Here is an 18,863-nt window from a genome sequence, read left to right as displayed (position 1 = left end):
AGTTAGTATATAGAGTAAACTGCCAAAATGGTTTCTCAGGTTTGGTCACTTTTGCCACTTTAGTACAAAACTCAAACCTTTTAAATCTGAATCCATGTAGTTTCAATTTTGTTGCCATTTTCATCCAAATCAAAATCTGGTTAGATTTTTCAGTCAACATCCAACCCTTTTTGTCTTTTTCCTCTCGCAAAATGATCCTTTAACATTTTATTATAGCAAATTAAAAAAAAAATCTAACAATTTTGCCCTTTATTAAAAGAAGGAAAAAGACAAAAAAACTAGATGTTAACTGATAAATCTGACCAGATTTTGTTTTTGAATGAAAATGGCAACAAAATTGAAACCACAGGGTCAGATTTAAAAGGTTTGAGTGGACTAAAGTGGCAAGGGCGAAGTATAGAAGGGGCGGGGAGGGGCTCCCGACCCCCTGAACTTTTCGCTCAGTAGTGTTATATATGTAGTTTTCGTATAGAAATTTTTGGGTATATACGTTTTCGACCCCCGGTCATTCGGGTCAAGCTTCACCACTGAAATTGGCAAAAGTGATCAAACCTCATGGACCATTTTGGCAGTTTACTCTGGTATATTTATTTTAGTTTCTTAGAGATGTGGTATTTTAGAGTTTTAAATAACTTGTACGAATGTTTTTCTTGTTTATTTGAATAAATAAAAACATTGGAAGATTATGTTAGCCCATATTTGGTTGATTGGTTTCCATGTGAGTTGATCTTCGTCAACATTCAAAGCCAGACCGTCAAATGCCAGTGGATATGATGGAGACCAAGAATCAAATCCTTTTAAATTTCCGTATATAGTTTAGAATTTTAGTTTTGCGATTTTAATAATCAAACATTAATTAACAAAAACATATTATAAAAAAACATGTGAATTGGTTTATTCATTATAAGTTGGAGAGAGTACTTAAGTTGGTCTTATTAAACCAAACAAAAAGATTAGACTAGTGGGTATGGGGGTCGTCCCCATGCCCATCCGTTGCTCGCCGCCCTGGCTTCCCCACCCCCACCCCCTGCTCCAGCGTCGGGCAAGGCCCGGCTTCTCAGTCCTCTTACTGCCGGTTTCGACGCCCCTCACTCCCACAAACACACCTATACATACAGATATATATATTTATATATATATGTATATATAAAGGGGTTCATCCCCCACCCCTTAGGTCCATCCTCTTTAGGCCCCCGCTTACGTGGCGGTGACGTGACGGCCCATCCCCTCGAGGATGAGGCTCACCATACTGGGTAGCCTTAAACGGAACGGAATCCATGGTAGAATCCATAACCTCACATATTCTACTTCACACGTCAAACCAACTCTATTTGGTTTTGTTTTGTAAAATATCCTGAAATCAAGTTATATGAGGTCATGGGGTGTACTCTTACATCTAGAGTGTTAACAATGACATGGCATGTTAACTAACATTGCAAACCACTCCCTCCATGTGTTAAAGTGCATTAAATGAGTTATGTGTTAACATGTTAACCTAGTGTTAAGAGATTGAATTAATTATTATTTTCTTTTTTAAACAGAAACCCAATGTTAATGTGCATTAAATGAGTTACGTGTTAACATGTTAAACCATTTCTTAGAGTGAGATAAAGTAAAATGAGGAAAAAAAATTGATATGTCACTTAGGTGAAGTTAAGTTAGATTAAAGTATACTCAAAGACCTAACAAGTACATATGACAATAGCTGAGTTGAAAGACTACTATTAATATAATATAATTAGTGATGTGTATTTGGTGTATATTATAATTTCTTAAGTTTAACAACAATAAAATGAAAAATGGTTAAAATAATATGATGTTACCTAATAGGCTAATACGATGGTTTTATGATGTGGTAGAATAAATTTTTAAAAAAATTATTGTTTACTAGTTTAGTCGATTAACTTTGTATAAAACTAACTATTTAAGTGTCTGATACGAGAAGATAAGTTTAATTCTTTTTACATTATACAATTTATCAATTTGATTTAACATGTGTGATGATACTAATAATCCTAATACTTCATAATTTTCTTTTAACGGCTAATTTCTTTAATCCTATGTCATCTGTGTGACTTGAACCCAAGACCTTCCCTTTCCAAAACTAGATGTTTTAAAGGCTTTGCATTTGTCAATGGACCACCACCCCATTGGTTACTCCAAAAGTTAACATAACTTAAAAAAAAAGAGAGAGAAGTTAAGATACCTAACTAAAAGAGTATAAAATCACCACACACAATAATGAATTATAAATGTCATTAAACACATCTTGTAGAAATAACTATATGCATGCAATTGAATACATTACCATTGAACAAATATGCATTTAGTTTAGTTATTGGAAATCTGAAGGTATTAGAGGAATGTCTATATTTATTCTTGTGTCAAAATATTCTAGTTGTCACGTTGTATACACACTTAAATATTGAAGCACATATATAGTTACATAACACCCCACCAATCTATATATATATATATATATATATATATATATATAGAGAGAGAGAGTATCCTGTAAAAAGTGCTCAAAGTGTAAGAAGTGTATTATAACACTATATATAATACTATATAACACCATATAAACACCGTATAACAATATGTAACACCATATAATACCATATAACACTATGTAACACTATATATCATTATATAACAAATATAACACTATAGGTTGTCTGATAGCATGTCTATGATAGATGTATAGTGTTATATTTGTTATATAATGATATATAGTGTTACATAGTGTTATATGGTATTATATGGTGTTACATATTGTTATACGGTGTTTATATGGTGTTATATAATATTATATATAGTGTTATAATACACTTCTCACACTTTAGGCCCTTTTTACACTATCCTTACCCTATATATATATATATATATATATATAGGGTAAGGTTCATGCGAGAACCACCTTATTGCGAGAACCGCGAGAACCAATGTGAACACAACCTAAAATAGCTAAAAAAAACCTAAAAAAAACCCTAAAAAAACTTAACTCCCACCCCCCAAAAACCTAAACCCCCCCCCCAAAAAAAAAAACCTACCCCCCCCCAAAACCTAGTCCCCCCCCCCCAAGCTAAATGCTAAAAACTAAAACCCTCAAAAAACCTAAAAAAACCTAACCCCCCCCACCCCACCCCCCCCCCCCCAAAAAAAAAAAAAACCTAAACCCCCCTCACCCACCCCCCAAAAACCTAAACCCCCCACCCCCACCCCAAGCTAAAATGCTAAAAACTAAACCCCCAAAAACCTAAAAAATCTAAAAAAATAAAAAAAAATCTAATTTTTTTTTTATTTTTTTACTATTTTTTATGTTTAAATCGCTACTTTTAGTAGGCAAAAAAGTTTTTTTTTTTTAAAAAAAATTAATTTTTTTTTTTGATACGAAAAGTAGCGATTTTTATATAAAAAATAGTAAAAAAATAAAAAAAAAATTTTGGGTGTTTTTTAGATTTTTTTAGGTATTACTGTTTGTGTTCACACTGGTTCTCGCGGTTCTCGCAATAAAGGGTGGTTCCTAACGGATCTTTGTCCTATATATATATATATATATATATATATATATATAAATGAGATGAATTTGGGCTAGGTGGCATTTGATTTTGGCCATTTTTGCTGATGTGGCAAGATATGGTGGAGGTGGATTTTGAGTTTGGGAGGGAATCCATTCTCAAATTCTCAATACACAAACAAAACACATTGGACAAGGGATCCGAATAGGATTCGGTTGGTGGAGGTGGATTTTGAGTTTGGGAGGGAATCCATTCTCAAATTCTCAATACACAAACAAAACACATTGGACACGGGATCCGAATAGGATTCGGTTCGACCAAGTGATCCAAATGGATCCTTTATATCCTAATTTCATTACATCTCAGAACTCTTCATCTCTATCATCTTCTTCAAAACCCTAACGCCGCTACGCATCATCTTCTGCAAATCCAAAAATCTTCTTCAGAAAATCGACAATGGTGATTCTCATGTACCTTTTCACCACTGATCCCATTCAATGTCACAACTAAAACCCTAATGTTCTATATTTTCAAATAAGTTCTCTTTTTAGATTTCGATCCATGGATTCAAGCAGCAAGTAAGAAATCTTTTCTTTACTAATTGTTAATCCTTTTCTTTATCTATTGTATCACTTCTTTTGTTAATCGGTTCCAATTGTTAATCCTTTTCTTTGTCTATTTTTATGCCGTCTTTTTTTTATTTTCATCCTATTTTGGAACTTTGAGTTGCTAATTAGCAATGTGATCGATTTGTTCTATGGGATTGCAGACATCAAACATCCATTTTACATCTTCAAGGTACAATTTTTTTTTCATCTTTCAGTGTTTATCATTCAGGAAACAAACGGTCTGCTTTCAGTATGTGATTTCTAAAAAAAACAAGTTCATCATTTGTTTGTTTACAGATCTAGGGTTTCATGTTCAAGTTGCTATATCTGATACCTGTATGGTCTGAGTTAATAACGATGGTTCAAGGAAGGATGAAGGTGTTAATGTTTTCAATTCTTCACTCCAATGTTAGTTTATCTTATAATATCTTGCTTTGTTTCAACTTCGTTTTACCGATTTTACATTAAGATTAAGGCTACATTGATTTGTTTATATTATTGTTTATTTTTGTTCAGATTACATCAATTGAGAATTTTTGTGTGTTACCATCAAGTAAGTTGTGAGCTTCGTTCTTGGTGCGGCGGGATATTAAAGGCTTTTTGGTGCAATGATTTTGGCTCTTGATGTTAAGGTACGATTTTGATAATGTTTGTTGAAATTACACACTAGTTGTTAAAGACTTTTTGTGCAATAATTGTTATGCCATTATGTATGATTTGCTGAACATTTGTCTATGGTTTTAGATGCTAAACTTCTTGGACAGGTTCGTTTTATGTTTTCAGGGGCATGGTGTTACTGTGAGTCTTGTTTATCCGATTCAATTGTATTATTGCTTTTAGTGTTTTTTTATGTTTTTACTTCGATATGCCCTAATTTCATCCCTAGGGTTCTTACTTCACATGTTATACTGTTATTTTCCTCATAATTTGTTCACATTACATAATATATTTAGTCAGGCATTTGATTTTAATGGTCACTACTAATTTCCATGTCAATCTTTGTATGAGATTCTGGTGATAAGAGGTTAAAAATTGTAGGTAATAAGTATGATATTCTGGTAAAAAAGTATAGGGAAATTGATTGATCATGAAATTCCTTAATATGGATCTTCATCTATTTTATTTTCAATCTGTGTTTAGGTAAATGATTGTGGCAAATTGAGCTTTAACGAGACGATTTAAATGTTTTTTTAAAAGGTTCGTCTATATCGCCTTAATATATGACCTAACTTCCTTAATGCTTTTAGTTTTAAAAATAATGGACTATTACTTTGAATCAACTTCTATTATACGTATATAGCATCATAACCATAGCGTCAGTGTAATTTATTTTGGATGGTCCGGAGTTTTTGGCTGCAACTACGTTGGACAAAGATATGCTTGCGGTGTTTGGAAATTTGTAACATGTCGGTCAGGTTTGCTTGGCAAGGTTATACTTTCCTAATAAGTTTGCTTGATTTACATAATTGGATATTAATGATTTGATTTTCAGTTTTTAAATTTTGAATTTTTAATTTTGAAGTCAATCATTATTTTAAATTTATATTTTGAAGTAAACCATTATTGTGTGTGGTTTTAAATTTTCAATTTTGAAGTTAATCATTATTTTAAATTTAATTTTGAAGTTTGCTATTAATGTGTTTGATTTTAAATTTGGAAGTCAATCATTATTTTAAATTTAAATCTGGAAGTAACCATTTATCTGTTTCATCCGTTTAGCCATTTCTTTTTCAATTAACTTAATTCATCTTTAATGTGACAGAATTGATGGAGTGCTCTAAGAAGGTTTATTTGTTATTGGTTTTGTGCTTAAGTGTCTTCCGACAGAGGATAAAAGTCAACATATTAACAGCGAAGACGAGAAGAAGGCTACCTTTATTTTGGAAGATTTGCAATACATTCTTATATATACCTACATTTACTTATATTTATTTCATTTATATTTTTTTCAACTACCAACTTAACTATTTAAACTGTTTGTTGTAGACACCAGCAGATTTACGTGACTTTAAGGGGGGTTTATGCTGATCAAATTATAGAATTTGAGAAGAACCATAAGGATGAAAAGAATGTTGTTGTCGTTGTTCAGTTTGGCAAGTACCGGTTTTGGGGAGGTATATTCTATATGGTCACTGTCAATTTTCATTCAACTTCATATTTAATTTATTCAATTTTTTTTATTTATATGTTTCTTTAAATAAACAGGAAATTTGTGTGTCTCCAATCTGTATACTGTAACTTGAGTGTTCATAAACACTGAAGTTCCAGAGATTTTGGAATTTAAGAAAAGGTATGTAATCTTATTAATTTTTTTATAATATATTTTGCATACATATTACTGTCACAAACGTTATTATTTCTGTACAGTTTCCTTGCTCAGCTTACTGCGTCAACGTCTTTCGGTTACTCTGGATTGAGTTCCTCTTTTATAAAGTCAATGTCTGATGAGTATCTATCTAAACGTTGGACAGAGATATGCTTGCGGTGGCTGGAAATTGGTAACATGTCTGTTAGGTTTGCTTGGCAAGGTTTGACTTTCCTAATAAGTTTGCTTGATTTACGGGATTGGATATTAATGATTTGATTTTCAGTTTTTAAATTTTGAATTTTTAATTTTCAAGTCAATCATTATTTTAAATTTATATTTTGAAGTAAACATTATTGTGTGTGATTTTAAATTTTCAATTTCGAAGTCAACCATTATTTTAAATTTAAATTTTGAAGTTTGCTATTAATGTGTTTGATTTTAAATTTGGAAGTCAATCATTATTTTAAATTTAAATCTGGAAGTAAACCATTAATCTGTTTCAGCCGTTTAGTCATTCCCTTTTCAATTAACTTAACTCATCTTTAATGTGACAGAATTGATGTAGTACTCTAAGAAGGTTTCTTTGTTATCGGTTTTGTGGTTAAGTGTCTTCCAGCTGAGGATAAAAGTCAACATATTAACGGCAAAGACGAGAAGAAGGCTACCTTTTTTCTGGAAGATTTGCAGTACATTCTTATATTTATCTACATTTACTTATATTTATTTCATTTATATTTTTTTCAACTACCAACTTAACTATTTAAACGGTTTGTTGTAGACACCATCAGATTTACGTGACTTTATGGGGGGTTTATGTTGATCAAATTATAGAATTCGAGAAGAACCATAAGGATGAAAAGAATGTTGTTGTCGTTGTTCAGTTTGGCAAGTACCGGTTTTGGGGAGGTATATTCTATATGGTCACTGTTAATTTTCATTCAACTTCATATTTAATTTATTCAATTTTTTTTATTTATATGTTTCTTTAAATAAACATGAAATTTTTGTGTCTCCAGTTTGTATACTGTAACTCGAGTGTTCATAAACATTGAAGTTCCAGAGATTTTGGAATTTAAGAAAATGTATGTAATCTTATTAATTTTTTTATAATATATTTTGCATACATATTACTGTCACAAACGTTATTATTTCTGTACAATTTCCTTGCTCAGCTTACTGCGTCAACGTCTTTCGGTTACTCTGGATTGAGTTCCTCTTTTATGAAGTCAATGTCCGATGAGTATCTATCTAATATTTCCTTTAGTACGATTGGAGCATTAAGCGAAATATCCCAAGTATTCTTACAATTTTTATTATTTTTTTATTATATGTATATTTTTTTTAACTTTCATAATGTAGTAAATTATATACTATCTATACAGGAAAAGTTTGTTATTATCCTGGGAACAATTAAGAGCTTTGCTTCAGATGACTCATGGTTTTACAATGCATGTAAAACTTGCAACAAAAAAGGTTCTTACGAACACTATTTGCAAGGACAAGGAAGATGGAAGTCAAGGATATGATGAAGTAACTGTCTTGGAATGCCAAACTAATCGGTGCAATAAAAGGAGTGTTGTGTCTGTTCCCAGGTTAATTTACTTGATTGATTTTTTTTCCATATTATGAAACATCATCGATCGTTAATAAAATATTATTTGAAACTTTTATAGGATAAAAGTTATAATACGTGTTCAGGATTGTACCGGGATTGTTACTTTGACGTTGTTTGAACGTGAAGTTGTTAAATTGATAAAGGTTAACGCAAACCAGCTTTTGGATAAAAACACGGAGGTAACTTGTATTTTCCAAATACCATTTCCTTACTTGCTTTATACGTTTTAATGTTTTTATGTTACATTGTTAACTTTATAATAATGTGTATCAAACAGTTAGCCAGCGAAGGTAACTTTCCCAAGGAGCTGAAGGCATTGCTAAATAGGAGGTTTGCGTTTAAGATAGCCATAGGTTCGTTTAACATAAAAAACAAATCAGATTGCTACTTGGTGTCGAAGTTGACTGAAAATCCTGCAATCATCAAAGATCTTGACAAACATTTTGATGCTTTCCAGGTTCGAAAGTAATTCTATACATTAGCTTTGCTTTTTGTTATAAAAAACTTATAGCACTTTACAATATTTATTGAAACATATGAAATAAATACAGCCTGCTGATGATGAACCTTTAAATGTTGTTCCTTCTGATTCAAATCCAACTGTTAACATCCAAATCCGGGTCTGTGAAACAAATTCTTTAGTTCTCTAATGCTTCAATATTTTGTCATTCACCTTATTTTTTCAACTGTTTTTTACCTTTTTAATTTTATTTTACAGGATTCTGTTTCCCGTACCGGTGATGAAGACACGCCGATGTCCAATTTGAACAATAGCATGTTTACTACACCATCCGGAGCGGATAATGATTGTTATTCGAAGATGCTGGAGAATGAACTTAAGCGTAATTTGGATGTCGTTTATGATGTGGATTTATGTTCTTCTCAGTCTTCAACTAAACCGCCTAAGGGTGATTGTGAGAACAATGAAGGTTTGAATGTGAAGGTGGGTCTTTTGAATCCAAAGTTGGAAAAGTAGTCTCAGAATCTAATAGTCATCTCAGTTTCTTCAAACAGTTTTCAATTTTTTTTTCGTTCAATCGTATTCAGAACATTTATGTCAGTACTTGATGTTGCTTTTTACTCAATGTTTGTTGCGGTTTATCTTGATTTTTGATTATCGCATATCAATAAGAGATGATATTATTAATTAGAATTTGTGTATTTTTTTGTACATAGAGTTATATTTATTATACGTTGGTTTTTTTTATTACATTAGCATTAAAAAATTTTATTTTTATTACATTGAAATTCAATACTTTAATGCGTTGACGTGATGTTAGTTTGTTACCCAACATCGATGTTGTTTTATTTTTAGTGTGGTTTTGCATTGTTATATCAATAGCATGAAATTATTGTTAATCACTTTATTGTGGTTTGTGATCTATATATCCATAGAAGATGATAGTATTGATCAGGCTTTGCATTTTTTGTATGTAATTATGTTTATAGTTATTGTAGTTATTGATGTTGAATATAAATAAAGACTTATTATCAATTATTCTTATGTTTACAGGGGCATGGTGTTACTGTGAGTCCTGTTTATCTGATTCAATTGTAATCTTGCTTTTAGTGTTTTTTTTATGTTTTTACTTCGATATGCCCTAATTTCATCCCTAGGTTTCTTACTTCACATGTTATACTGTTATTTTCCTCATAATTTGTTCACATTACATAATATATTTAGTCAAACATTTGATTTTAATGGTCACTACTAATTTGCATGTCAATCTTTGTATGCGATTTTGGTAATAAGAGGTTAAAAATTGTAGATAATAAGTATGAGATTCTGGTAAAAAAGTATAGGGAAATTGATTGATCATGAAATTTCTTAATATGGATCTTCATCTATTTTGTTTTCAATCTGTGTTTAGGTAAATGATTGTGGCAAATTGAGCTTTAACAAGACGATTTAAATGTTTTCATAAAAGGTTCGTCTATATTGCCTTAATATATGACCTAACTTCCTTAATGCTTTTAGTTTTAAAAATAATGGACTATTATTTTGAATCAACTTTTGTTATACATATATAGCATCATAACCATAGCGTCAGTGTAGTTTATTTTGGATGGTCTGAAGTTTTTGGCTACAACTACGTTGGACAGAGATATGCTTGTGGTGGCTGGAAATTGGTAACATGTCGGTTAGGTTTGCTTGGCAAAGTTAGACTTTCTTAATAAGTTTGCTTGATTTACGGGATTGGATATTAATGATTTGATTTTCAGTTTTTAAATTTTGAATTTTGAATTTTGAAGTCAATCATTATTTTAAACTTATATTTTGAAGTAAACCATTATTGTGTGTGATTTTAAATTTTCAATTTCGAAGTCAATCACTATTTTAAATTTAAATTTTGAAGTTTGCTATTAATGTGTTTGATTTTAAATTTAGAAGTCAATCATTATTTTAAATTTAAATTTGAAAGTAAACCATTAATCTGTTTCATCCGTTTAGCATTCCCTTTTTCAATTAACTTAATTTATCTTTAATGTGACAGAATTGATGGGGTGCTCTAAGAAGGTTTCTTTGTTATTGGTTTTGTGGTTAAGTGTCTTCCAGCAGAGGATAAAATTCAACATATTAATGGCAAAGATGAGAAGAAGGCTACCTTTATTCTGGAAGATTTGCAGTACATTCTTATATATACCTACATTTACTTATATTTATTTCATTTATATTTTTTTCAACTACCAACTTAACTATTTAAACGGTTTGTTGTAGACACCAACAGATTTACGTGACTTTATGGGGGGTTTATGCTGATCAAATTATAGAATTTGAGAAGAACCATAAGGATGAAAAGAATGTTGTTGTCGTTGTTCAGTTTGGCAAGTACCGGTTTTGGGGAGGTATATTCTATATGGTCACTGTCAATTTTCATTCAACTTCATATTTAATTTATTCAATTTAATTTATTCAATTTTTTTATTTATATGTTTCTTTAAATAAACAGGAAATTTGTGTGTCTCCATTTTGTATACTGTAACCCGAGTGTTCATAAACACAGAAATTCCAGAGATTTTGGAATTTAAGAAAAGGTATGTAATCTTATTAATTTTTTTATAATATATTTTGCATACATATTACTGTCACAGACGTTATTATTTCTGTACAGTTTCCTTGCTCAGCTTACTGCGTCAACGTCTTCAGGTTACGCTGGATTGAGTTCCTCTTTATGAAGTCAATGTCTGATGAGTATCTATCTAATACGTTGGACAGAGATATGCTTGCGGTGGCTGGAAATTGGCAACATGTCGGTTAGGTTTGCTTGGCAAGGTTAGACTTTCCTAATAAGTTTGCTTGATTTACGGGATTGGATATTAATGATTTGATTTTCAGTTTTTAAATTTTGAATTTTTAATTTTGAAGTCGATCATTATTTTAAATTTATATTTTGAAGTAAACCATTATTGTGTGTGATTTTAAATTTAAAATTTCGAAGTCAATCATTATTTTAAATTTAAATTTTGAAGTTTGCTATTAATGTGTTTGTTGGTTGGTTAATGTTTGTGTTTTGAACAAGTACCTTTGTTTATGTTTATTGTCGTATGCGTTGCTATGCTACCCATTAATGTTTTCAATATGTATGTCTATAACTTAATTAGACCATTTTGTCTATATGAAGCGATATTGGATTTTGTTATGATACTAATATATATCTTTTAAATGTGACTTATCAAAGTAAAGATTAAGTTGAAATCATAATATCAAGCCATGTTATTTAAAAGTACTAATTAAATTTCATTGCTTTTGGAAATCAATTTAATCTATCCACTTAATATTAATTTTTTAAAAAAGTTTTTCTAATTTATGTACAGACAGTATAATTATAAGCATAAATCTAAGCAATGTAAACATCTATGATTTTATATACAATCCACCTAAGAATTTTATAACATACTTTAAAAGGATATTTGGGAAACAAGTCATTTGGATACAATGTTTATTTGACCAATAAAGACACATGAATATTTTTTTACACAAACAATTTGAATTTCCAAATTAATTTATTTTTAAAAACAAACAAATTGAATTTAAAACCATCAATAACGTAACTGTGAGTACTTTCTTATATTTTTAAAATCAAAGTAGGTAAAACTTTAAGGTTTCGAATTTGTTAATAAACTAAACATTAATAATTTATATTTTATCTTTAATTTTTTTCCTTTGTTAATATCAATTTATAAAATATTTTGTAAATCAAACAAACTATTGAAATTTATCTTTGTAATTTTGAGAATGCTGTGTATGTTCACCAATGCATACTCCATACATAGATTTATTGTATAATTTTGAGGTAATAATTTTGTTTACAAACTGACAATCTATTATTATGAACTAAGATTTTACCTCATATGTTTAACTTTTAAAGTTTTAAAAACCACTTTTAGTATGTTTCGTAAATAATATGTAATTAATAGGTCAAATATAGTTACGTAAATAATATTATAACAATAATAAATACATTTGAAGACTATGCATTTGAAATTTGGATTGCACTACAGTCAACTTTCAACCTGTCTGGCCCATATGTGTGGTACTCAACCAATGTGATTGTGCATATCAAAATATATTGTGTTTGTGTGCTTCAAAGGTTGGTGACAGTGGTGGTTTTAAAGCCTTGCATAATTCATTATAGTTTTTTAGTTTTTGTACATGTTAAGTGTTATAATAAAGAACGGACACAATATTAATAAAGTTCTAATAATCTGTTATAATAAATAAAAGTATTTTTTTGTGTCGTGGGTCATTCAGTGAGGAAAATTTCAGCCTCCGGTTCTTGCCTAAAGTTTCTGACCTTACTCGCAACCCTAATGACTACAACTTTCAATTCAAAACAATTATAAAACAAGTTTGTTCGCAACCCTAATGACTACAACTTTCAATTCAAAACAATTATAAAACAAGTTTCTGACATAGTTTGATTAATATAAAGTAAATTTTCCTACCTGCGAAGTTCGCGGGTGATAACCTAGTTGTATTATATTACAACATTTTACAATTAAATTTATTTATAGTGCAGTGTTGCGTTTTCTTAATTCTAAGTTGTTAACTTTTCATATATATATATATATATATATATATATATAGTAGGAACGGGATCAGGAGAAAACGCCCAAAAGTGTGAGAACAGTGAAAACGCATCCTGGCCCAACACCTGACATTTTATACTTGTGTTGATCCCTTTATTCCATGCCTATAATCATCAAGAACAAAGCTCACATGATGATATATCACTGCCATCAGTCTCTTTTTCTTGAATATTTGTTCATCTCATTCAGCAAAATATTATTGAGATAACCCCCTCAGAAGAAGAAATCCATTCAGTTAAAGCTTTGCCATCTGTGGTTATTTTAACTAACATTATTTGGCGTTTTAAAGTGAGTGGTTTCTAGAGGATATGTCGTTTGTTTTTCTGGGTGTGATCAATTTCATTGTGTATAAACCCCTCTCTTATAGGGGTTTTTTGGCGCTTAGATTAGACGAGACTTTTTTTATTGTAATAAATGATAGTAATAAAGTAACCGTCTTTTCAGTTACTCTTTTGATAAGCTTTGATCAGTTTTATAGGTGATAGACGTCTCATCTTCTAAGAGTGGCGGTTTTTTTTTAAATGGAGTTATGCAGACCAAGATGAGTAGATGACAAAATACAATAACGGAGAAAATAAAATATTAAGCAGGAAAATTTTTATTTTTTATTTTTGGCGTATTGTAAGGAATAACCTTTTTAGTATTTTTTTGGCGTTTTGCTAAAAAAGAGAGAAATATATTATTTAATTATCTTAAAAAAAGAAGATTACACAGAAGAAAAAAAAGAGGAAAAAATTAAAACCCTTCGTCCGAATGTACTTTATCCGAAAAGTATCCATCACTTGCGTCATCTTTTTCCTCGGAGTCTTCATCTGGATCTTCATCCATGTCATCACCTTCAACTTCATCAGCTTCTTGTTCCTGAAGATTCTGAAGCCTCCACTTGAACATGTCTTGCATTAACTCCAATTTTGAGTCCATTTCCGTGTTCGTACAAGTGGCGTTATGCAATTCTTCCATGAAACCAAGACCCTACTTTGTCATGATGTTTTCTAGCCAATAGACTTCCTGCTCTCCGCTGTCGTATGTAACAGTCACCATGTATGTTTCATCATCAAAACGCCATGATGTCATGACAGGGTCCGGCTTCACATCTGCTTTGATTGGTCCAAATTTCCTAGTTAATGCTTTCATAAACATATGTGTTTCATTGCATTTGTTGTCTAGAGTGATGCCAAGGGATAAGATACCCCTCTCTACCTCTTTTTCCATTTTCAAAATTGCCCCGACCGTCTTAACATACACCATCCTTCTGTTGTCAAAACGGAGAACGAATCGCCTGATTGCCAGAATGTATCTCCACGAAACGATTGTTGCCATTTTTGGCGTTTTGGTTAAGTTGGAGTTTTTGGTTAAAGATGTTTTTGCAGAAATGGATAGATGTAAGTGATTATGGAAGCTATGTTTTACCTCGTTTATATAATGATGTTTTTGGCGCGTAATTTTAGGAGGGAATTTTCTTCTAATAAATGTTAATAACTGAAATTCCGTTACTGTGTTGTTTCATCTTCCTGTAATATCCAACGCGTTTTATCACTAATTTTTGGCGTTTTGTTTTTAATGACGTTTTTTTGAACGGCGTGTTATCATTTGATGGCGTTTTGAATATGAGCGGTAAAAGACCCTTTTACCCTTAATGAAGCGCGTCCCACATAATAAAATTGATGTTATTTACGAAAACGCCACCACGCAATCTAGTCCATGGATTGTTTTGATCGGACGACCCATAAGCGTTCTTACCGTTCTCACACTTTTCACCGTTTTCTTTAAATCCTGACCCTATATATATAGGGGATGATTATCTTGAGAACACTAAATATTGCGAGAACCATGAGAACGAATGAGAACACCAATCAAAACCATTTTTTAATACAACCCTCATTGAAATTAAAAATATAACATCAAAAAAAGAATTTACGACATCAAATAATTCATTTATCCTCTTAAAATCACTCTTATTAGATATTTACACATGTGTAAATTTTCTTTATTTACGAATTCACGTAAATATAAACGTGTACATTTAATTTCTAACATTGTATTCGGATAATAACCATAAGTGTAAAAAGAAATTTTGAAATTGAATTGTTTTTGACCAAGTCCTCATGATTTTTTTATTCGTTCTCACGGTTCTCATAATATTTAGCGTTCTCATTTAAACCCTCTCCTATATATATATATATATATATATATATATATATATATATATAATATTAGTGAGACACTTTTATAAATAAAGTTAGATGTTAGATTAAAACTTTGCATATTATATATTTAAAAAGATACAATGTTGTAATTTCTTTTGAAAGGGGGAATCTGTGGTGCCATGTGATGCCCAGCTTGGACCTCTTATTTGTGTTTAGTGACTTTAGAGCAGGTTTAGTTAAACTGACTAAAAAGAATAACCTAAGTTTCATAAAGACCCTTCAAGTTTTCCATATTACAAACATAGTTTGTAGTATTGTACTAATGTTGTTTTTGTTATTTTTAAAGAAATGTCCAAGTTTGAAACACGAAAATATTCAACAAACTTTATTTTAGACTTAAGTGGAAAGATGCATCACATTGTCTGAATCCCTAATGCCACTAGCTCACTCTTTGTAAATCAATAATAATCTATGTTATGCTATTTGTCATTGAAAGGTATCTCACATTTATGCTATTGTCATTGAAATGTATCTCACATTCTTCGAGAAATTCTTCATGTAACACTCTCTCGTTGGAAATATAGGTGTGTAAACGAATTGGACGTATATGAATTGTGTTTTGTTCTTCTTCATACATTTAACTTTAGCTAAATAAGCGAACGAATACTTAACCAAGAGGAATTTCTTGTTCATGTTCATTTGTTAAGAAAATGAACGTATTCATTATAATTTATGTTCATTCGTTCGTATTCTAAACGAACATACACAAACATAAATTTAAATGGCCACAAAAGAGCATAGATAAATTTAGAGCGGGCATAAACAAAAACAAACAGACACCAATATGAAGTAAACAAAAATATCAAAATTAAAGTCCAAGTATCATCAGTCGTAATCATTAGATGATTCAAGAATCCCAAATGGATTGTTGGTTCTTGGATCGATGGTTCTTAGTTCTAAAATGGGCTGGGATGATGGTTTTAAATTGGGTTAGACTCAACTTCTTTGGCTAAATATGTAAACAAACATAAACGAACCTTCATGTATGAACGCAAACGAAATTAAATGAACAGTCAATCCATTCTTGGTTTTTAGATTTTCAAAATCGATCAATTTTGGTTACAAACTGTTCAGTTATCTTGGTTGCTAGGCTTGTTGAAAATCGTAAGTGGATTTGGAAAATAAATGAAATTTGCTTAAATGTATTAATGAGTAATCATATCATTTTTGTTTATGGTGGTTGATTTGTCTTGTTGTAGAGCATTATGTGAATTCTGAAATTTGTCTAGGATTGTTACGGTTGATCCACGACCTATCAATAACAATAACGATAGACACTTAATAATATATTGCCTATAGCTGATGCACCTCCCACCGTGTCGTGAGATACACTGGCGGAGCTTAACCAAAAGTTTTCGGGGGCGGAAAGTCATGAGACCCAATTTATATATTATATAAATATTAGGCAAAATAATTAGGGGGACAATCCTATATATTTTTAAAATTTTCGAACGAAAAATCAGAAATTTTACATTTCTAACCGAAACATTGGGGTGGCCAGGTGCACCCCTCGGTTCCCACTAAGCTCCTCCCCTGGTGAGATAGCCTTGGTCTTGATGTAATTGGTTTGGGCAAATTTTAGCAGTCGATATGTGGCATTGTTCGTGAGGCTCTATGATCTATTAACCATTCTTTTCATCTGTGATGTAGTGTGATTCATTAAGTAATGAGAGGCATTTCTTATGATATATTATGGTAGTAGTTGACTTGCATGTTGTTTATTTTTAGCATCATCAAACCATATCGTTAATACTATGCATGTATGTATACACCAACAGCTACTTATATGTGAGAAGCAGCCAAAGATGTGTCCATTACCTTGTTAGTGCAAGTATTGTGCATTGAAGACCTCTACCGTTTTTGGAGAGAATATTTTAGTGAAGAAGATAAACTATTGATTAAGGATGAAGGAGTTGACATAGATGGAAGTATTGTACATGGTGGGTGGTGATGGTGGTGGAGTGGGTGGTGATGGTGACGGTGCAGGCAGGTGGTGACGATGATAGAAGATTGTGATGGGGTGGGTGGTGGTGGTGGTCGATGAAAATGACAAAAAATAACAAAAGTCAGGGACTAAAATAGTAGAAAACAAAACTATTTGGACTAAAATGATAAGAAAAAAACTATTTGCACTAAAGTGATAATTTTGACCAAATCCAAGGGACTAAAATGACAATTTACTCAAAGGAAAAAGAATCAAGAATTAAATTACACTATTGCCCCTCATTAAAAAACATAATGAGTAAACTTCCGTTTTGCTCCCTGTGGTTTGGTCACTTTAACGATTTTGCTCCAAACCTTTAAAAATAGCCATTTTACTCCCTGATGTTTCGGTTTTTTTGCTAGTTTGCTCCCCGCCTCTAATTCCATCCAAATTGTTTGTTTTTTCCATTTTGCTCCCCACAGGGAGCAAACTGGCAACAAAACTAAAACATCAGGGAGTAAAATGGCTATTTTTAAAGGTTTGGGGCAAAACCGTTAAAGTGACCAAACCACAGGGAGCAAAACGGAAGTTTACTCAAACATAATTTTCTCAATGCCACTTAACTTTGACTCTCTTGTTTTCCATCCAATTATTCATTCCACTTGACCAAATTTTCCTTTCGTCAACTTACACCACCTTTATACAATTCTAACATAGAATTAATACAACTCCCACCATAATTCCACTTTTAATTTCCATCACTTAAATTAGAATATATTTTATTTTTCGAAAATCCAAGTTGACTTTTAATTCACTAGAAATATGTCATTTTAAGTCATTTATTGATAAAATTATTTAATTTGCTTGATATTTCTATTTAGACTACTTACAGAGTTACAGGAACTTAAACAAGGTTGGTTTCTGGTTGGAAGGTTACATTGAATCTGGAGGTGCTCAAACATAGAATGATACAAATAGAGTTAATTTTAAATAAAATCATTGAAGTGAAGCGAACCAAATCTGACTATGTATGGTTCATTCTTAATTAAAAAAGTTAAATGAGATTTTAGTCCATGTGTTTTGGGTCATTTTGCCAGTTTAGTTCAAAGGTTTTATTTTTCACCTGTGGGTCTAAAAAGGTTTCAGCGTTGCCATTTTAGTTCACAGGGTTAACTTCATTCATTTTTTATGTTAATAGGAAGGGTAATTCGGTCATTTTATATGTAATTCTGTTAACTATAAGGGCAATTCCGCCATATAAAATGACCGAATTGCCCTTCTCGTTAACATAAAAAATGGATGAAGTTAACTCAGTAGACTAAAATGGCAACGCTGAAACCTTTTTGGATCCACAGACAAAAAATAAAACCTTTGGACGAAACTGACAAAATGGCCAAAACCACAAAAACTAAAATGACATTTAACTCTAATTAAAATTACTATAATTGGAAATGAATCACCCTCCTTTATTTATTCTCAAAACACTTCAACTTTTTGCTTTATAATTCTCTAAGTTAAACCCACTTTAATTTAATAGTTAAATGCAATTTTAGTTATTGTGGTTTATGTCATTTTGTCAGTTTAGTCCAAAC

General features: G+C 31.1%; 1 long non-coding RNA gene across 1 annotated transcript; it reads left to right on the top strand.

Annotated features, from left to right (window-relative positions):
- Positions 1–3,936: 3,936 nt before the first annotated feature.
- On the top strand, positions 3,937–4,528 carry LOC118488470. Its single transcript, XR_004884925.1, has 3 exons — positions 3,937–4,096; positions 4,288–4,316; positions 4,424–4,528. It is a non-coding gene; the product is annotated as an uncharacterized LOC118488470 (long non-coding RNA).
- The last annotated feature ends 14,335 nt before the right edge of the window (positions 4,529–18,863 follow it).

Source organism: Helianthus annuus, chromosome 16 (assembly GCF_002127325.2).
Source record: "Helianthus annuus cultivar XRQ/B chromosome 16, HanXRQr2.0-SUNRISE, whole genome shotgun sequence".
NCBI lineage: Eukaryota > Viridiplantae > Streptophyta > Magnoliopsida > Asterales > Asteraceae > Helianthus > Helianthus annuus.
This window is presented reverse-complemented; position numbering and strand designations above follow the sequence as displayed.